The sequence below is a fragment of the Macrobrachium nipponense genome, chromosome 28 (assembly GCF_015104395.2).
Source record: "Macrobrachium nipponense isolate FS-2020 chromosome 28, ASM1510439v2, whole genome shotgun sequence".
NCBI classification, from domain to species: Eukaryota; Metazoa; Arthropoda; class Malacostraca; order Decapoda; family Palaemonidae; genus Macrobrachium; species Macrobrachium nipponense.
This window is the reverse complement of record NC_087217.1, coordinates 16,316,962-16,339,649: the sequence shown is the minus strand read 5'-3', so window position 1 is coordinate 16,339,649 and position 22,688 is coordinate 16,316,962. Positions and strand designations below refer to the sequence as shown.

Genomic DNA, 22,688 nt, shown 5'->3' with positions numbered 1-22,688 from the left:
AACTCCACCGAACTTGGCCCATACATTTTGAGTTAAATGCCTGATACGTCATACAGCACACTGACTGACAGACACGACTATCTACATAATCACCATCCAAACTTCCAAAGTGGTGATAAATAAAATAAAAACTACGAACTATGACTGACAGCTGAATTTCAGTTGTTTTCATGTGAACGCACCATGTGCAGGTTGAACCTTGCATGAGAGTTGGTCGTTACGTCACCACATGAACTATGAGTACTTATTGATCTTGAAGGTTAGAGAGAAAAGTCATTTCGCTCCCCTTTTGTTCAAAGCTCTTTTGCGCTATGCGAGCGTTGACGAGAATGCTTGTCGATAGGTGACCCCGTGATTTTGTTGGTGATTTATGGCTGATCAGGGAAGTAAAATAGAGATCCATTATTTATACCAGACACACACACACACACACACACACACATATATATATATATATATATATATATATATATATATATATATATATATATATATCATATATATATATATACATATATATATATATATATATAAACAAAGGTATAAGCCACGAAAGAAAAATAAACAACGGAGTTTCTGCAAGATCTTTCGACTCAACGTCCTTTATCTGCTGAGTAAAGGACGTTAAGTCGAAAGATATTGAAGAAACTCCATTGTTTATTTTTCTTTCGTGGTTTATACCTTTATTTATGGATTTATCACGTTCCAAACTTTCGTGATTCAGTTATACATACATCATACATACATACATACATACACATATATTAAGATATATATATATATATATATATATTATATATAAATATATTATATATACAGGGTGTCCAGTACCATTACAAGTATTTGTTGTTCAGAATGGGTTCAATGGTACTGGGATTTTATGTACTTTATATATTTAAGTACATATACCCTGTATATGTACTTATAATATATATATATATATATATATATATATATATATATATATATATATATATGTGTGTGTGTGTGTGTGTGTGTGTGTGTGTGTATAAACCTATTAGCTTATATATGCATACGTATATTTATGTATACTACATAGTATCATATATCAAATATATCTAAATACATATAGACGTAGATATATAATATATACTACATATTATATATATATATATATATATATATATATATATATATATATATATATATATATATATATATTATATATATATATAAGTATTATAGTGAATATTCCTCTTAACAATTTATATATGCATATCATTTACTTGCATAAAGCACATAACGCAATCTTCTTGTTTTTAGATGATCATGTGAGTACGCACACACAAATACATACATATAATTATATGTATGTACATGTGTACACGAGATAAGCACTGCCTATGCACTTTTTTCAGTAACGCCACTACCGCCCCAGCTCTTTCTTTCCTTATCAGCTGCTATCAGCATTATGACCTGTGTTATCGTCAACAGAGATTAGCGAACGCTGATAATTTCTCTTTGTCACAAACGACCCAATTACGTTGTAGGTTAATGAAAAAAAACCGTTAATAATGCCCAAGTTCTTATCGCGTGTATGACCACAGTGCTCTTTCTTTGTTGTGTCTGTTGTTTAGCTGATAAAAAGAGTTGTTGTTGTAGTCGTGTTTGTTTACATGGTTCTTACGTTGCATGGAACCAGGAGTTATTCAGCTACGGGACCAACGGCTTTACGTGACTTCCGAACCACGTCGAGAGTGAACTTCTATCACCAGAAATACACATCCTGACCCCTCAATGGAATGCCCGAGAATCGAACTCGCGGCCACCGAGGAGGCAGGTTAAGACCATATGTTGTTACTATCTTTACTACTTTTTTTCTTTGACTTTCTTAAAATTTTGAGGAATTGTTGGAGCGAAGAGATTCTGGAGGATGTGGAAATGGACGATAGAATTTAGGGCCAAAGGCCAAGCACAGGGACCTATGAGGTTATTCAGCGCTGAAAGTGAAATAAGAGAGAAGAGAGGCTTGAAAGGTGTTACAGGAGGATAACCTTGCAGTTCCACTATGAATCAAGTGCTAGGAGATGATGGATAGCTAGATGGGAGGGAGAGAATATGAACGGAGGTACAGTAAAAGGAATGAAAGGGGTTGCAGCTAGGCGCCGAAAGGACGCTGCAAAAACCTTAAGGAATGCCTACAGCACACGGCGTGAGGTGCACTGTGGGCGCTACCCCCTTACGGGGTGGAAAAATCTAAATTCTTTCCCTCTAGAAGGATGGCACCTTGGCACGTGTGACTTCCGGTTTTCGAATTTTACATTTTGGGATGGTACCGCTGGCCCCACCTCCTCCCCTATATAGGCTTCGAGCTGCCAAAGCCAGCGGCTAACTATCACGTTCATAATTTGCAGCTTGGGATTAGCAGCACCAGGAATTTCACAGGAAATGAGCCTATATTGTCTCCGCCACACCCCAACCCCCCGACATTGTAATCAGTTATTGTATATTATATATATTAAAAATAAATAATAATATATATTATATTGTATATAATATATATCATATATATATTAATCTATTATAATATATAACTAATATAATAAATATATATATTGAAATTATATTCTATATATGTATATAATGTATAATCTTATATAGAAATATATATATAGATATATATATGGAAATATATATATATATATATATAGTATATATATATATATTATATATAATATATATATATATATAAAATATATATAGAAATATATATATATATATATTATATATTATATATATATATATATATATATATATATAATTTCCAGTTCCTCTGTTATCTAGGACTAACTAGCTTTTCAAAGAGTCGTCAAAATACCATTTAAGTAAATTAAAGCAAAATTTCTAAAAAAAAAAAATCCAAGCATTTCGTCAGACAGTTGAAGTGTATGAGAGAGAGAGAGAGAGAGAGAGAGAGAGAGAGAGAGAGCTCACCACAAACATATACCTTCGTGTAGACAAATGACTACAATTATTACACTCCTTTGATTAATCCATCAAAATAAAAAACCCTCATCTACCGTTGGTTTCCCAGACAGACGGTCAAGCAGCGGACAGTCGATCAGTCAACCGTGAAAGCACTTGCAAGCTACACAGACGTACGTACACACACACACACACACACACACACACACACACTCACACACGTATACAAAACTTACGAGCCACCGTAACAACTTCCACAACAATTTGCTAGCAATGTCATGCACTCTCAAGCAAAAAAAAAGAAAGAAAGAAAAAAGATTAATGCAAGGTTGAGAGACCGCGAAATCACAGTGATAAATGCACACTGCGAACTTCTTTCGAGATGCGGAATTTTCAGAACGCGTACCGTACCGGAAAACGGTAACCGAAAGATAGGCATTTGCAACAGTAAAACTGTTTGAAGAGGCGATTTTTTCCGGCTACTGACGGGAGCATCGACAGACGAGGAATTACGTCTTGGTTTGTTCCACCAGAATTTGGGAGAATTTGGTATTTTATCACTTTTTACCTTTGCTATTACTTCTCAGTACTTGCATTTTTCGCCCGCTATTCAACTCTCTCTCTCTCTCTCTCTCTCTCTCATGTCTAAATGTGGTACTATTACTACTTGGTAACTAGGGTTTTTTATCCTTTCCCTCATTCCTGTTCTCCACTTACGTTTCTTCTTTTCCAAGTTATTTCCCTTTTCTTCATATTTTCATATCCGATTCTCTTCAATTGTGTTCCTCTCGTCCCACTTTTTCTTCCTCCTTCCTCCTATTCTCATCTTTGCACGTCTTTTCATCTCCATCTTCAAGCGCTTCTTCGTCCATTCTCTCCCTTACTCTGTTATTTTCGCCTCTGGTCTCTTTCTTCATCTCACGCCTTTTCGTCTCTATCCTTCTCTCTCTTACTCTGCCATTTTCGCATCTCTTCTTCATCTCACGCTTTTTCATCTCTTCTTCTATCTCTTACTCTCTGCCATTCTCGCCTCTCATCTCTTCCTCGTTTCACGCCTTTTCCTCTCTATCCCTCTCTCCCTTACTCTCTACCATTTTCGCCTCTCTTCTTCGTCTCACACCTTTTCATCTCTAACCCTTTTTCTCTTACTCTCTGCCATTCCCGTCTCTCTTCTTCGTCTCACGCCTTTTCATCTCTATCCTTCTCTCCCTTACTCTCTACCATTTTCGCCTCTCCTCTCTTCTTCGTCTCACGCCTTTTCATCTCTATCCTTCTATCTCTTACTCTCTGCCATTATCGCCTCTCTTCTCTCTTCTTCTTCTTCTCACTCCTTTTCATCTCCAGCCTCCCTCCTTTCTCACGCTCGTCAACTCAGGGCGAAAATTTGCGCCTGACCGCGACACCGTGAGGGATTCCCGTGTCCCGCGAAGCTAACCGGCGCGTAAATGAACCACTTGTCATCATTCGCTTCAAACGCCCTCGGAGCTTCCTGGGTTACACGTCGGGTTGTGCTTTAGCGCGGGCGTTTGTGCCTGGTATTAGTGTGGGTGTGTTTTTATGGGAGGGAGGGAATGTGGGGTTGGTATTTAGTGAATGCGTGTTTGTAAAAATCATCGGCGTGGATGAGCATTTATGCATTTTTCTGAAGGATTTTCTTCGTTGCTTTGCAGATGACAGGAGTTGTAAGGTGGAGGGGGGTGGGGTTGGTAAGGAACCCAGTCTTGCAGTCAGTTACAAACAACTCTCAAACAAAGCCATCCTTATGCCAGCACTTAAGTACAGCAATTTAATGAAACCAGTTCAAATGAGACACGACCGAGCTATGCTTGTTTGTATGGTGTTTTTACGTTGCAAAGAACCAGTGGTTATTCAGCAACGGGACCAACGGCTTTACGTGACTTCCGAACCACGTAGAGAGGGAACTTCTATCACCAGAAATAAACATATCTAACCCCTCAATGGAATGCCCGAGAATCGAACTCGCGGCCACCGAGGTGGCAGGCCAAGACCGTACCGATCACGCCACTGAGGCGCTCGACCTAGCTATGCGTTTCTTCACTTTTCCTTCTTTTCTTGCTGTCTCGAATGGGCTACAAAGACCTTCAATCAAGTCACTTCTCTGCTTTTCGCTATCTGGTGTACAGTCCAACTTAAAAATTTATGTTAATCGGCCAACATTAATTTTTCAAAACTTGAAACTACTTCGCTCTCCGTTAGCGTACTCTTACTCAATTTCCATCATTCACAACACCTTTTGATAAGCTTACAAACTAAGGCCCCTTAAGATACCCTTCAAATCTACTTTTAATAAACAGCTGAACCAAATACTAGTTTATATAGCATCCTTTTGTACAGATGCACTGTATCAGCTTGGCTTACTCAGCTTTACTCAGAACCAATACTTTTAATTAGCTTCTACTCAACTTTCCCCCAAACCAATACTTTTACAAAATATCAAGGCGAGAATGAAAGCAAAGAATTTCCATGTCTGAATATATTTAAAATATATTTTACAGTACATCATGGGTATTTTTCCAGTCATCTTTCATATTCCAAAATTTCGAAACCAGGGCAGGATCCGTGGGTTTAAACTTTCTTAAATATGGAACTTTTGTACCTTAAGCTGGCTAGACAGGATGTTTCTCGTGTAGAAATCGTACTGAGGTAGTCCATTGGCAAGTTTATCTCGAATAAACTCGACCTGCAGAGAAAATATGGCAGCTAAAGCAATTGGTTCATACGTTTCCAGATCCCAGAGTTCCTAACCAACAAGAATTCTTTAGAGAAAATTTTAAGCTTCCGAAAAAAATAAGCTTTCTTAATAAAAATTAAGTGATATATTACAGCTTTTAGAGACGTGGTGGTTTAAAATTTACGTTTTAATGGCAAAGTTAAAACTATAGATAATCGATCAAGTGCCACGTCAAGACCAGCAATAAATGAAGATCTTCAGAAAAATTACTTTAAAAATCTTAAAAGACAAACTATAAATATTTTTAAACATGAAGATTAAGAGCAAAACTAATCTTAACGGCTTTAAAAAGTTTTAAAGAAACTAATAACTTTAAACCAAGTCTAGAACTAAAACTAAACCTAAGGAATCGAAAAAAAATTTAAAAAAGGTGCAAGCTCTCTTCCAACATACGGTAAAATTACTGTATGTTGGAAAAGACATCCTCCCCACATCAGGGGCCCCGCCCCTGATGGGGGAGGATTAGCTTGCAGTATTAAGAAATCGAAAAATACTCACCATTATGTTTGTCTACTATAACAGACTTTCTTTGGTAAGTTGGAAGTCCCTCCACGTCTACGAGCGGCTCCTGTAAAGAAACACAAGATAAAAGACGAAGATTGGCCTAAAATACCCAATTAAACATGCAAGACCACATAAACAACAACCAGCCTATTTCACTTTTAAAGATCAGCTAAAACACAAGAAGACACCAAATAATGTCAGTTAACCTCTGAGAAAACACCAAAGGTAAAAGAACACTTACGTTGATGAAACCCCAGAACAAGTAGGCAGACAGTATGATGTTCAGGGAAATAATAAACACCACTAAACAAACATTCACAACCCAACCAGCAATAGACTGGTGCTTAAACCTTATAAGCGTTCCAACGAAATCTGGAAGTTTCTCAGCCAAGGACGATGAATAACCCCACAATGTTCTTCTTGTAGTTCACAATTACCAAATACTACCTGAACACCGACTTCTTTACGCTAAATTTTATTCGCGTACAAATTAATCATGTTTATTTAATTATGAAAATTGAAACTTACTATCCCATTAAGAAAATATTCCTGGTGTGCGTACGTTTCAAATTCACCCTTTTCCATTTCCATACAGACTTATAAAATGTTTTAGGAATCTGTCAGGTGTGTTGGTAGGAGGGGTGAGGCAAAAGCAATGTCAATATATTTCCTTTGTGCTATAATTATAAACTCATGGTGCACGTGACTGACAGAAAGATCCTTACATAAATACAGTAGTTTCCTACTATATCACTTTCAGAATGCTTAAAAATATAAAGTTCAACATTAATAGGCTGGCTACGTAAATATTGAAAAAGTTATTATTTCGACTATATTGTACAAATATTTATTTCAAATGGAATATAAACTGAACAGTATTTTATGTCCATGTAATTTTTCAGTGATGATCTTATTACAAAAGCATATAATGAGAAATAACCACATCACAGCATTTATTCAAGGACAATAACGCCAATTTACGATCTGAACGAAATCATTTTTAAAATCTATCTCGTTTCTTCCTCTCCTACACTATCCCATTTTACTCCTATTCTCTTTTCCTCCTCCTCCTCCTCCTCCTCCTCCTCCTCCTCCTCCTCCTCCTTTCCTTTGACCTTAACCCCCTCCCTTCCTCCCTACCTCCCGCTCCCCCTCCATGACTAATGTCACTTCCTCCCTCTCTCTATCTCTCCCCTCCTGCAGGTAATCATCTTCCTTCAATAATTGTCAGACTATCTACGCTCTAAGTCCCAATCGGTCGCTTATGATGGCTTTTCCTTCTCTCCACTGCGGGAGAGAGAGAGAGAGAGAGAGAGAGAGAGAGAGAGAGAGAGAGAGAGAGAGAAGGAAGGTGAAGGGGGTGGGGTGAGGTGTACTCGGTACAGCAATTAGGATATTATGGTAGTTACCTTGAAATTCTTGGCTCTGCATATAAGTATGCACATACTAAAGCACACACATAAATACACACCCACACATATATATACATTTAATATACCGAATATTTATCCATCGTTCTTAATACTACTAATGTGCGTTTAAGATTTCCTAATCGTTCACAAAAAATAGGATCACTGACAGTGTCATAAAAGACCTATAATTTGTCTATCCACATCTCTCTCTCTCTCTCTCTCTCTCTCTCTCTCTCTCTCTCTCTCTCTCTCTCACTTTATAATGTGAACGAAAATATTAAAAAATTAAATCAAGCCTATCTTGAAAAAGAAACTGCAGCCTCTCTTCTCTCTCTCTCTCTCTCTCTCTCTCTCTCTCTCTCTCTCTCTCTCTCTTATTCTACAATGAAACGAAAATATAAGAAAACGAATGAGACCTGTCTAGTAAAAGAATTTTAGTACTCTCTCTCTCTCTCTCTCTCTCTCTCTCTCTTTTACTTTACAACAAGCATTATATATGTATATATATATATATATTTCATATATATATATACGTATATATATATATATATATATTATAATATATATATATACTGACCAGCTTTGGAAAAGTAAAGTATCTCTCTCTCTCTCTCTCTCTCTGCTCTCTCTCTCTCTCTCTCTTTTTACTTTAGCAACAAGTGAATATATATATATATATATATATATATATATATCTTATATTTATATATATATATATATATATATTATATACAGTTATGAAAAAAATATATAAGGAAAAGCTTGAAAAAATAAAGTACTCTCTCTCTATCTCTATGTTTCTTTCTCTCCCCCTTTCTCCCCCCTCTGCAGAACAGGGGTCACACTCGACAGTAACCCTTCCGTCCATCACAAAAGCTGCAATGTCCAAGTTCCCGTCCTCTCTCTGGTCTTCTGTCTCTTTCTTTCTCTCGTCTTTTCTTCTCCAATTTCCGGTTTTCTTCTGCGGTTTCCCAGAGGCTTTTGTGATACCGAGTGCTTTTCTTGTAAGAGAGAGAGAGAGAGAGAGAGAGAGAGAGAGAGAGAGAGAGAGAGTACTTCAACTTTTTTCAAGATAAGATTTATTTTTTTATTTTCATTACATTGTAAAACGAGAGAGAGAGAGAGAGAGAGAGAGAGAGAGAGAGAGAGAGAGAATCTTTTCAAGATGGGGAGATTTGTTTTTTCTTATTTTCATTACATTGTAAAACGAGAGAGAGAGAGAGAGAGAGAGAGAGAGAGAGAGAGAGAGAGAGAGAGAGAGAGAATGTTCAAGATAAGCTCGATTCATTTTTTTTATTTTCATTACATTGCGAAGTGTAAAGTGAGATAGAGATAATAAGTATACAACCATATTTATGTCCTATTCTTTATTCCTTTCTTTCCGTTTTGCTTGTTTCACCCTCCTTCAATTTCCTTTCATAGCTACTCTTTCATTCTCTTATTCATCTCCACCCTTTATCTACTTCCTTTGCTTTACTTCAGCCATTCGTTTCTCACCCTTGCTTCATCTACTTTTTTCGCATTTTTTTTTCACTCCCTTACGTCCACCCGTTTCCACCCTGTGTCACATTATCTCTCCCTTTTCGTTTTTTCATTCATTTACTCAATATCCTCTCTCTCTCTCTCTCTCTCTCTCTCTCTCTCTCTCTCTCTCTAATTTTAGCATCTGGCTCCTCGACTCATTTTCTTTGTCTTTCCCCATCCCTCTCTCTTACTGTGTTTCTTGCTTCACTTTTTTTTTTTCTTTCGCTCTGTTTATCCCTGCTCTCCTTTCTCTTTGTAACGTTACTCAGGGTTCTTTCGTACCCTAATTATTTCTCTCGGCGTCTCTTCCTTTCTCCTTCTCTCTTCTGCATTCCTCCTTCTCCTCCTCCCTCCTCCTCCTCCCACTCTTCATTTGCCTTCTGCTTCCTGCATCCTCCTCACCATCTTAGCAAAAGCATATAAGGCGCATATCTTGCCTGATGTCTACGACCAACACCTGTTGCAGTCTTTCAACCTATCTATACATCTATCTATCTATCTTCTTCCCTCCCACCGTTATCCCTACATGAAGGGATAACGCCTTCTCCTCCACTGCCTCTGTCAAAGGCATCATCATGGATGGTTAATTGTTTGGCGAAGGGGTTTTTACGACCGAATGTATTGGCAGTGGGCCTAGCCTTTGACAGAAAAGTCCACCTGCAATGCAGCAGTTTCCACAGTTATTAGTGGTGGGCGTAGCCTTTTACTAAAAAGTGAGACTGCAAGGCAGCAGCAGTCCTTTCTGTCGCCTTTTACGACACGCAGGACCTACGGTAGTACTATTCTTACAACCCTATTGATCTATGAAGCACAAAGAAGTTGGTATAACGTCACTTTTCGCAACTTACACCTGTTGGAACAGTAATATCTCTATCTATTCATATGAATGAAGGGCTTCATCAAGCATTACTGCTCATGATTTGCCTGCAACTTAGCTGCCTCAGCAAGATCGGATGGGAGTTATTGTCGATCTTCCAAAGTGGCGACAACCACACTATAGTAAGACCAACCTTTAGGATGAATCACCTCCTTCAGAGGCAAAATAAACTGGGAAATAAATAACCTTTAGACTGGAGAATTTTGAAATCCTTTCCTGGGCTCTTGATGCGCCCACATCTGCTCCTTTTTTTTTTAGGCAGTAGATCTGCAGAGCTGCACTGGAGGCTTACAACTTGCATCAACAACGCCTTGCCCAGAGGTGACCTGGAAGTGCTGCAATATAAGGCAACCTCAGTCCGTCATTTGACCGATACCCTCCAAGAAGAATTTTGATTGCTATGCCCTTTCAGGGACTGCCCAAAACCTTGGATGACGGAGGGACCTGTACTGGAAGCCAAGTCACTACCCGGAAAGTTGTGGTAGGTTAGTAAAAGGAGTGGGGAATTGGGAAAGGCTCTGGCGAATTGGCATGATCAGTAACGCACTACAAAGGGCAATGGCAGATTGCCAAGGGCATTGCAAGCTGACAAGGAAAGTGGCGAGTTGGCAAGTGTTTTAGCAATTTGGGAAGGCCGAAGGAAAGTTGGCATGAGCTCTATAAAAGGTGGATGCAGCAATTGAACAAGAGAAATAGCAATCTAAATGCGCCATTTGCGATTCGAAACGGCTGCCGCATTATTGCCTAATCACGGGGGTGATCTTATTGTCGTCTCTCTTATCATGGGATAAATTTATAGATAGAGAGAGTTGGGATTAAGAGCCCCAGATAAACTGGTTTATTTAATGTTCATTAGAATAATATTAGCCATTATATTATATAGAGTCCAAAATGCATACGAATAAAGGACAGTACAAAATATATTAAATGCATGAAAAATTAATAATAATAATAATAATAATAATAATAATAATAATAATAATAATAATAATAATAATAATGAATAATAATAATAATAATAATAATAATAATAATAATAATAATAATAATAATAATAATAATAATAATAATAATAATATGTGATATTGGTGGTAGGTACGAGATATTGAAAATTAGTTATTCTTTTCATCGGTCGAAAATTTGTCTGCTGAATCATCTCTCTCTCTCTCTCTCTCTCTCTCTCTCTCTCTCTCTCTCTCTCTCTATATATATATATATATATATATATATAATATATAATATATATATATATATATATACATCATTCTAATTAAATAGCCTTAGATTGGAAATATAAGTACATTATTTCTAAACATTTCATTTTCCATCTGTTTTTCACTACTATTTATTTTAATCAGTCTTCTGAGCTCAAATGAAAAAAAGACGCCACATTTTAAAAGGACATTCAAGAGACCAATGAACTTCCAAGGCTGCTGAAACAGACATATAAAAAGGTGAGAGAGAATTAGTTCAGCTCTGCTCTGTAAAACCTCGGTATCTAGAACACTGTAACTCCCGAACGAGTTTGAAAATCATCAATCATAAAATATGCGTCACCACACCGAGAAACAATACGAAATAACATTTCACGCCAATACGTAATAACTACAATAAGTAATAAGTCTTCCTGAACCCCTTCTTACTTCTGAATAAGTCCCGCTCGCGAGAAAATTACTTTATAAGAAATGAAAACAATAAGAAATAATCCGCAACAATGCGAAACGAGTAATAAGTCATTGCTTAACCCCTACTTGCATTCGCCTGCTAAACTCCCTAATGACGGAGCCCTTGTAGGAACCACTAAATCACCTCAATAACGTGGATCCCGATCCGTAAATCACGCAATAACACAGGACCCTTAAACTCAGCAGCGCTTGGAAGGTCAAATAAAAACTGGGGAGTTTGCAGTCGAAAACGAGTTTTTTTTTTTTTTTTTTTTTTTTTTTTTTTTTTACACTAATGGCTCCCTTCCCTTAAGCATGACGCTTGCTTTGGTATAATACGCAGTGCTTTGGGTGCTTAAATGGATCTGGAGAGAGAGAGAGAGAGAGAGAGAGAGAGAGAGAGAGAGAGAGAGAGAGATGCGGAATATGCAAAATGCTCGACGATACCAATATTACGTGATGCTGCTGTTGTCATTATTATTATTATTATTATTATTATTATTATTATACAACTTAGTAACAAAAACACCAAGATTCTTTTATATTTCTATTATTATTTTTACCGTATTTTCGTCGTAGTCGTTGGAGAGAGAGAGAGAGAGAGAGAGAGAGAGAGAGAGAGAGAGACTGATGCAGATAAAGATAAATGTAGTACTTCTAAGATAACGCAGTTGTTAATATTATTATTATTATTATTAGCTGTTATTATTATTATTATTACAACAACAAAAATCTTTTATTTCACATTATAACTAACTGTTTTGGTTGTGGCTTTTGCTGGTTTACTTTGTACCATAGACCTCGAGTCAACATTGTTACTGTTTTAGTTGCTCTTGTTATTTTCACCGTAGTTTTTTTTTTTTTTTTTTTTTTTTTTTTTTAGCGTACTGTTACCAGGAATGGCAACCGATCCTCCTATAGCAATGACCGCCTCCCTCCCTCCCTCCCTCCCTCCCCTGATGCAGTGGTGGTGGTTTCCCTTCGGATCCTTGTCATCATCTCTCGTATCCACCCTTCATCGACTTTTCCGCTCTCACTCATCTCCTCCCAACTCATCAACACCCCTATGCAGACATTCAACTCTCTCTCTCTCTCTCTCTCTCTCTCTCTCTCTCTCTCTCTCTCTCTCTCTTTAGGGCTTTGTGGGCATGTGGTCAGCCCTCTTAAACACATCCTGTCAAACGAATTCGGTTTCGGACCCTCTTCTTCTTCTAGCGTTTTGGTCCCATCGGTTTCCTTGGCCAGTGGTTGAGAGAGAGAGAGAGAGAGAGAGAGAGAGAGAGAGAGAGAGAGAGGGAGCAATGCACAGCTATATATAGTTTAGATAACTTTTCAGATGAATACAAGGCAAAAGAAAGCTTCATGCTGGACAAGAGGGCAGAGAGAAAGAGACAAAGATTGAGGTCGTTTGTGATAATTTCGTGCTATCGATTCCATGTTACTTTTAACATTATCTGTATGATATTAGGCTAATGACAGCTATCACCTACCCCTGTAATAGGAGATATAATCTATTATTCACCCAGGCTTGCACGAACAAGCAGAAATTATAGACAACGTTAAACGAAGAAAAATCATATCTTGGTACTGGTATTGTCACAATTGCCATGAACGTTTAACAAAATAATAATAATGATAATTTTTCATAGTAGCCTGGATAAACTACAATACGCACTGATGAAAGTGTTGAAATTACGGCTATCAAAGCTTAAGACAGTTTTTGAATTTGATGACAACCAGAGCATCTTATCATAGGATCAGTTAACTCAATCGCCTACTCAAAAGAAACATGTCTTTGTATTTTGTCTAAAACATTTCAGATCGTTTTATTTTCCTCACATTCTAGAAAACAACAAAGAACCAACAAGTTCTCCAGTGCAATAACAATAGAAGGACGAAAGAAAGGACGCGGGGGTGCTGGGGGTGGGGGTGGGGTTCAATCTTAATGAGAAGAGACTAGAGAGATCCTTCTCATCCCTGACAATGCAAGGACTCCAGAGGACACGCAGGAAGGAAGTCCTCTTCCCTCCTTTGAATAGTTGTTTCACACACGCACACACACACCAAGAGATGTCGCTAGTGGATATTCGCCCCATTCCAGACCCTCGTCGTTTTGATGTGGTTGCGTTCGTTTCAAAGAGAAAAAATAATACTAAAAAAAAAAGGGAAGTAAATCGCGGTTGAGAGAGGGAGGGGTACGGGGACACAAACAATGAATCCCCGTAGGTCGTTACGGCTCATAATTAATGTTCTAAAAGCCTTAATTAACATCCCTCCATATATTGCACAAAGGGTCAATAAACCTCCCGCTTAATTGAAGTGTTGTGAGACGTTTCAGTGATGTAGGTCCTCAATCCAAGAGTGGGTCGAGTTGAGTATAGGCAAATAATACTACGACTCACCTCCCCCCCCCCCCCCCCCCCCCCCCGCAACAATAACCAGGCCCACCTTCCCTACACCCCCCCCCCATCCCCCCCCAACCCCCGCCCCCCAGGACACACACTCCCACGCAAGAGGACCTCCTTGCACACACGAAACCCCACCAGGCCACTGGGAATTTGGTTTTGAGTCAGAGAAGGGTTTTTATTTTCGTTTTTTCCCGTTCTCTCTCTCTCTCTCTCTCTCTCCTCTCTCTGTGCTTAAATTTCGCAGAATGGTCGGTAATTATATTGCTCAAGATTTCGTAAAACTACGACCAGGACATAGCTACCTTGATGAGAGAGAGAAGAGAGAGAGAGAGAGAGAGAGAGAGAGAGAGAGAGAGAGAGAGAATTTAAGGGTATGTAAGGAGGACTAAAAAAAACACACAAAAATTATGAGCAATTTATCTATTTACATTCAAGCATATTAACCATGCTTCAATGTTTACCAAACTAATCTACGTGGATTTCTACGTTTGAGGAAAACAGAGAATAAAAAAACGGCTAAAAAAAGCTAATTGATCACAGACGAAAATAAACAAAATTAAACGATGGGACTTGATGAAAAAAAGTAGAAGGACCGACAAGAAAAACTCGAAGAGCGTTAAAGACAAAGACAAACTAATTCGACGAAGAAGAAGAAGAAGAAGAAGAAGTTGGGAATAAGAAAAAAGCAGCACTAAAAACTACAACAATAACTGCACTGAAGACAGAGCCAACCTCACTCCACGTGAGAACAGAGATAATGGCAACTCACAGAGAAACCTTAAAATAACAAGGAGAGACCTGAACCCAATAAACTAAAGGACAAGAACAGAATTGAGAAGGATAAAAAAAAACTAGAATAAGAGAAGAAGGAAAGGAGCCACGGAGGAATGCGCAGGATCCCGATAGGACCGCAAGGAAGCCAAGGGTGCGCATGATAGTTTAAGGGTGATATCCTGCCCAGGAGAGAGATTCCATGAATCGACCATCGCCAGGGAATCACGTCCCTCGGAGCCCTTTGGTGCTCTGGGGGAACAAAGGAGCAGATAACCTTCTGTTTGTGTTCGATATTACAGGAGATCATGTTCGGTGCTGGTTAGAATGATGTAATACATACACACATATAACTATATCTAGCTCTCTCTCTCTCTCTCTCTCTCTCTCTCTCTCTCTCTATCTTATATATATTATATATATATATATATATATATAAAATATTGTGTGTAAATACTCACACAAACACATATAATATATATAATATATGTATACTGTATTATTTTTTTTGGGGGGGGGAGTCTATCACAATCCCTCAATTAGACTGGATGGTATTTACTATATTGTGGGGTTCTGGGTTGCATCAATTATTATTATTATTATCATCATCATGATTATTATTGTTAAAAGCAAATTTTTCCCCGTACAGAATGCTCATATAATGACAAATGAGAAAAAAAACATTAGAGAAAGAGAGTAATATGCAGAACAGATTAAAAAATGAATGATTAGAAAAAAGGTGAAATCAAATACATCAATCATAGCAGAGAGACGCGAACAATATGAGCCACCTTGAGATGAAATCAAGTGAGCATCATATAAGCTGATTAGAAACTCCGCTACTTGTTGCATGTGTCACTACTTTACATAAAATAATTTTATTAGTAGCAGCTGAATTGTTAAAAGTATTAATACTAAAACTCCTGACTTCAATTTCTTCATTTCATCTCTCTCTTTACTCCTCCTTTATCCTCATCTTTCTATTCCTACCCATTTGCTCCACTCTTATCATAGTTTCCCTTCTCCCCTCCTTCTAGTTCTCATTACTCCTCCTACTTCTCCGTCCCTTGATATCTCACCATTCTCAAAGTTCTCGTCACGCTTTTAATTCCTCTTATATCTCACTCTATTAAACTTCTCCTTTCCTCATTACTCATCATACTTCTTCCTCTAATAAATTTCTCATCTTGATTCTCATTCCTCCTCATATTTGTTCCCATTACATTTCTCCTGTTCTCATTCGTTCACATATTTTTTCCTATTAACATTTCTCCTACTTCTCATTCCTCTTCATATTTGTTCTTTTACATTTTTCCTACTTCTCATTCCTCCTCATATTTCTTCCTATTTACATTTCTCCTACTTCTCATTCCTATTCATATTACTTCCTATTTACATTTCTCCTACTTCTCATTCCTACTTACATTTCTAAGTATTTGCATTTCTCCTACTTCTCATTCCTCCTCATATTTCTTCCTAGTTACACTTCTCCTACTTCTCATTCCTCCTCATATTTCTTCCTATTTGCATTTTTCCTACTTCTCATTCCTACTTATATTTCTAACTATTTGCATTTCTCCTACTTCTCATTCCTCCTCATATTTCTTCCTATTTACATTTCTCCTACTTCTCATTCCTACTTATATTTCTAACTATTTGCATTTCTCCTACTTCTCATTCCTCCTCATATTTCTTCCTATTTGCATTTCTCCTACTTCTCATCCCTACATATATTTCTAACTATTTATATCTCTCCTTACCTCATTCCGCCTCCTATTTCTCCCTCCATGACATTTCTCCTACTTCTCATTCATCCTAATCCTCCATCCCTTACAATTCCGCCTAACACTTCAGTGTTTCCACCTCACACTTCTCCCTCCACCTCCTACCTCCAACTCCTCCCTATACCTCCTCCCTCCTCCTATTCGACCGAGTGCAGTACAGCGATAATTATAATTGAACACATCCGGAACCGAATGGTCACTGATATGCTGGAGGGAATAAAAAAAAATGAACATTTTTAACGGAAGGAGCATAAAGAAAGAAAGAAAGAAAGAGATAAAAAAGTATCTGTTCGTTTTTCCGCTCTGGATAATTTATCAGTAGCTTCGTTTCATACTGCAATCTCAATCTGTGTCTTCGAGGGAGTGACGTGTTCTTATAGACACGTGGATATACTGTACGTATATGTGTATGTATATATTATATATATAATATAATTTATATATTATATATATATAAATATATTTATATATATATATATATATATATATATATATATATATATATATATATATATATACTTACTATCTAATTACCTAACTACCTATTTATCTATTCATACACACACACACACGCACACACACACAGATATATATATATATATATATATATATATATATATATATATATATATATATATATATATTTATATATATATCTGTGTGTGTGTGCGTGTGTGTCTGTGTAATTTTGGTTTAACTTTACTATTCAATTGTAATTCGTTAAACTTTCGCTACATATTTTCAAAGTGTATATAACTTTCCACGTGCTAATATCTATCTATCTATCTATCTATCTATCTACCTATCTATCTGTTTTTTTACAATAAATATCCATTCTAACATCTTAGCACCACTTTCCCTCTTCATATGCAACACTTCCGCCATCTTCGTTGCATTTTCTCCATGATGCAATTTCCGGAATCTCAGTTCTCAAAAACTCGAGGTATGTTCGGAGGTACCTCCTATAAAGTTTACGTGTTTATTTCTTGTGAGTTCCCTTTACATGATTATTTCGTCTGAGTTCCCAATACAAGTTTATTTCCTTATTTCTACAGATTTCCCTTTGTATGTTTATTTTTTTTTAGTTTCCTTTACACGTTTATTTTCTTTGAGTTCCCTTTATGTGTTTATTTCCTCTGAGTTCCCTTTAAGTGTATAATTTCTTTAGTTCTTTTTCGTGTTTATTTCTTCTAAGATCCATTTACGTGTTTATTCCCTTTGAGTTCCCTTTTCGTGTTTATTTTTGCCTTTGAGGTTCACTTTACGTGTTTATTTCCTTGGAGTTCCCTTTAACGAAATATTTGTAGCGCAATTTCCGCGTCATTTTTTAAAAGTCTCTCATCTATGATGGTTATAGGGTTACAGAGAGAGAGAGAGAGAGAGAGAGAGAGAGAGAGAGAGAGAGAGAGAGAGAGAGAAATAAACCGGGGAGACATGAAGTAAATGAGAGGGAAGTGGAAACAGGTATTGAGGTGACACCGGAAGTGGAAAGAGGAGTAGAATGAAATGGAGGGAGATACAGATAAAGATGGAAATAGAGATTAATAAATAAAAAAAGCAACATAAGGCTGAGAAGGACTGCAATAGCCAGAGAGAACTACGGAAGAGGGAGAAAGACCTATAGTAAAACTAGGAGGAAGAGAAGGAAGAGGAGGAGGAGGAGGAGGAAGAAGAAGAGGAAAATCAGGAGGAAATGACACAGGATGAAGCCTCGATATCCCTCTCTCCTGTCACTTTTCCTCCTCCGACTTAACCGATTAGCCGGTTTAAAACTGCCGGTTCCTTCGGGTATCGGTTGCACCGGAGGGACACGGGGTAAAAAAAAAAAAAAAAAAAAAAAAAAAACGGAGTGGAAACATGGTGTCGAAACCAGCAATACTCCCAGTTCTGATATTCAGTTCACGGGGGACCTTGCCTCAGGACGTCCTGTAAGCTTGATGAGGCGTTAAAGGGGAGCTGAGGACTGGTGTGCACCACTTGCTTCATCCCAACCATGCGATACTAGCTTCAGTGTATAATTCAACCATCCAATACTAGCTTTATGATACAATTCAGTTATCCGATACGAGCTTTATCGTACAATTCAACCATCCGATACTAGCTTTATTGTACAATTCAACCATCCGATACGAGCTTTATCGTACAATTTAATCATCCGATACGAGATTTATTGTACAATTCAATCATCCGATACGAGCTTTATCGTACAATTCAACCATCCGATACGAGATTTATTGTACAATTCAACCATCCGATACGAGCTTTATCGTACAATTCAACCATCCGATACGAGATTTATTGTACAATTCAATCATCCGACAAGAGATTTATTGTACAATTCAACCATCCGATACGAGATTTATTGTACAATTCAATCATCCGATACGAGCTTTATTGTACAATTCAACCATCCGATACGAGATTTATTGTACAATTCAACCATCCGATACGAGATTTATTGTACAATTCAATCATCCGATACTAGCTTTATTGTACAATTCAACCATCTGATACTAGCTTTATTGTACAATTCAACCATCCGATACTAGCTGTATTGTACAATTCAACCATCCGATACGAACTTTATTGTAAAATTAAACCATCCAATACGAACTTTATTTTACAATTCAGCCGTCTGATACGAGCTTTATTATACAATCCAACAATCCGATACGAGCTTTATTGTACAATTCAGCCATCCGATACTAGTTTATTGTAGAATTCAACCATCCGATACTAGTTTATTGTAGAATTCAACCATCCGATACGAGCTTTATTGTACAATTCAACCATCCGATACAAGTTTATTGTACAAGTCAACCATCCAATACGAGCTTTATTGAACAATTCAACCATCCGATACTAGCTTTATTGAACAATTCAACCATCCGATATGAGCTTTATTGTACAATCCAACCATCCGATACGAGCTTTATTGTACAATTCAATCATCCGATACTAGTTTATTGTAGAATTCAACCATTAATACGAGCTTTATTGTACAATTCAACCATTAATACGAGCTTTATTGTACAATTCAGCCATCCGATACAAGTTTATTGTACAATTCAACCATCCGATACAAGTTTATTGTACAATTCAATCATCCGATACTAGTTTATTGTACAATTCAACCATCCGATACGAGCTTTATTGTACAATTCAACCATTAATACGAGCTTTATTGTACAATTCAGCCATCCGATACAAGTTTATTGTACAATTCAACCATCCGATACGAGCTTTATTGTACAATTGTTGAACTGTTCCCTGGTAAGTGGTGTATCTCTTTTGCCTTTGTTTTTTTTACATAATGTTCACTCCTTTGGGAGTTGCTGAGCAATTCAACATCTCTGGGGCTTTTCTGAATTAATGCGCTTTCATCTTGAATGATAATAATCATAAATAATATTTCCTTCGGTGCCCTTCGTGTTCCAAATTACCAAGTCTGGTACTGGTTTCCTTCCAAAAAGACCTTCAGGTTGAAACCCTTTTTTTTTTCTCTCTCTCTCTAAAACTGACGCCCAGGAAACATTCGAGACGACCCAAAAAGGACGGGAAGCGATAGACAGACCTCTGCACTCTCTTTCTCTCTCTCATTCTTTTATATTATTAGCTTTTGCTTGTATGGATACAAACACATAGTAAAACAAAAATATGTTCTTTTCCTGAATCAAATGCAACAGGAACGAAGATATGGAAATATCCCAAATTCTAGTACGAGTGGAATTTCAGTTAGAACTAAGTGGATAGACAGAGAAGTAGGGAGTCGAAAACAGGAAGACGAGTAGTTGGGCTTGCCTACCTCATCTTTCCTTTTTATTTTACTTTTTTCTTATTTGTCTTTCAAGTCATTTGTGTTACTACCAACAACCAACCAGTGATAAACCTGCATTTCGATCCAGAGAACTTCTTACACCAAAGTAACGTTAACTGTTCCGAAGGGTGAACCCGTAAATCTTCCATTGTATCTTTAATACTTTGTTTTTTCAAAACTATAAAGTTATATTAAAGTACTTGCAAGGTCTTTCGTGGATAGACAGATATCTGTAAATTATAATATACAGACAGACAGATGTCAAATGAAAGAGGGAAAGGTAGTCACTGTAAAAAAATTTTTGACAAGACGTCCCATCAGCAGGGCCTTCAGTACTTTCCTCACAATAACGATGCAACGTCCTTCGGGAAATCACCAAGAAAAAACAGATAATAAAAAAAGAGACTCAAAACATCGTTGCGGTGGCGAGTCAAAATGGACCCCACCACCAAAGTGTTCTCCCTGTATTTAGGCAACGACACCCTTCCATTCCGCGGGCCCAAGTGATCCTTTTGGTCCCCTGGCCACCGAAATCACAGACAATTTCGACGGTGCTTCGTCATATAGAAGAGGTGATGGGGTGGTAGTTACGGTGGCGACGTCAAATGCCTTCGACTACAGTTATTTCCTGCGAGTGATGTCGCGAGCGGTGTCCACGAGCGATGTCCCTCGTCTGGCGGCTCATCAATGACGTGATACAGAAGATGGAGTACTCATTAAGCGCCCCCGAAAGACAAAATGCTTCAAAGGGGAAAAGAGGAGATATTTCATAGAATTCTTGTTTACGCAAGGGAGGGAGGGAGGGAGGGGGAGCGAAGAGGTTACTGGCGTTGAAGGGGGAGGGGAGATGCGAGGGGAGGGAGGGAGGGTTGAGGGCAGTGTTTGTCGCAATTCGACGACGAAAAAAAGAGAGAGAGAAACATTACTACATTTGGTGACACTTTGATCTCACGGTGTGAGGCGGAATTATTTATGACGGCGGTGATACTCGGGGCGCCCCGGCAGGGAAGGGTTTCATAATTAAAGTGAGTCGTACGTGTCTCGCAGTGACGAGGGCGAGATGGGAACAGATGAGAAAGGAAGTTGCGACGAAGACAAAGGGACAAATAAAAGTGGGATACGACAGAAAGAAGAAGGACGAGAACCTCTGCATCATGGTCAGGGTCAAGTTGGGAGGGTGGGGCGGGGGAATGCTGACAGTCCTAAGCGTTAGCGATGAATTTTCATGAATAGAACTTCCGGAGTTTAATCTGCTGATTAACCTTATGAATGTCTCGACTTTTGCCGCCTCAATCGCTTCCTTGTTCCAGTGACGAATTATTGCAGATGACTGGTTGGCTGGCATTGGTAACTAGAAGAGACCAAAAATGGTAAAAGTATCGCAACAACACTTTGCATTTGCCCCATTCAGTCACTCCACCAAAGAAATAATGAATGGAAACTGGAACTGAAGAGATACAACACATCCCATTGCGGGAACTTCTTCACTTACAAGATATGTGACACATGCAATAAAGTGCCACCAGAAGTTGTAAACAGCAGCATTATGGAAGAGTTTAAAAGAAAGCTAGACAAAACCATTAGATGGACACTGAATGAACAGTAAAACCTGCTCCTAGAGAGAGATAAGTGAGCACACGATGTCTCCTCGGATAGACTAATAAGTCTTTGAGACATCCTTATCCTTATCACTCCTTGTAAATAAAGACTAAAATGGAATATAATCCTTCATTCTTGATTAGTTTCGCCTTTGCTTAATGACGACAACCAACACCCACCCACCATCCCCTACCCATAAACAAATGTCACATCATCGAAAATAGTCGTACACAGACCCATGAAGAAACAATAGGTACACAGGAAGCGTCAAGTCTGCAGCTCTAGGATCCGAAAAAGGGCCGGATAATGGGCCGGCCACTTACCATGTACTGCATTTCCTCGACACCGAATCTCGAACTCCATAGTTATTTAATCACAAACACTTTCCAAACAGCGGCGACTGCATTTAGCCGGTCTGACGAACCATTACGCGCCTGCTTTAATGACAGTCTTCTATGTCCCAGCATGCATTAAAGGTCACAATGCGCATGATTTGGATGGGGAGCTCGACCATGTCGACCCCACTTCCTCGCAGTCCTCTCCTGCCAAGACACGCTGCTAACGTTAGCGTAAGGATTCAGGCGTTTAATCGGGCTACTGGATTCAAGACTGAAAAAGTCGCTGAAAGAA

General features: G+C 38.1%; 1 protein-coding gene and 1 long non-coding RNA gene across 2 annotated transcripts in view; one reads left to right on the top strand and one right to left on the bottom strand.

Moving 5' to 3' along the window:
• The window catches only part of LOC135201460 (plasminogen-binding group A streptococcal M-like protein PAM), an 81,759-nt gene that overhangs the window by 6,540 nt on the left and 52,531 nt on the right, over positions 1 to 22,688 (top strand). The window lies entirely within an intron of this gene.
• Positions 5,426 to 6,562, bottom strand: LOC135201287 (uncharacterized). The gene is made up of 3 exons (XR_010311474.1): positions 6,444 to 6,562; positions 6,197 to 6,266; positions 5,426 to 5,647 (listed from the first exon to the last, which is right to left on the bottom strand). It is a non-coding gene; the product is annotated as an uncharacterized LOC135201287 (long non-coding RNA).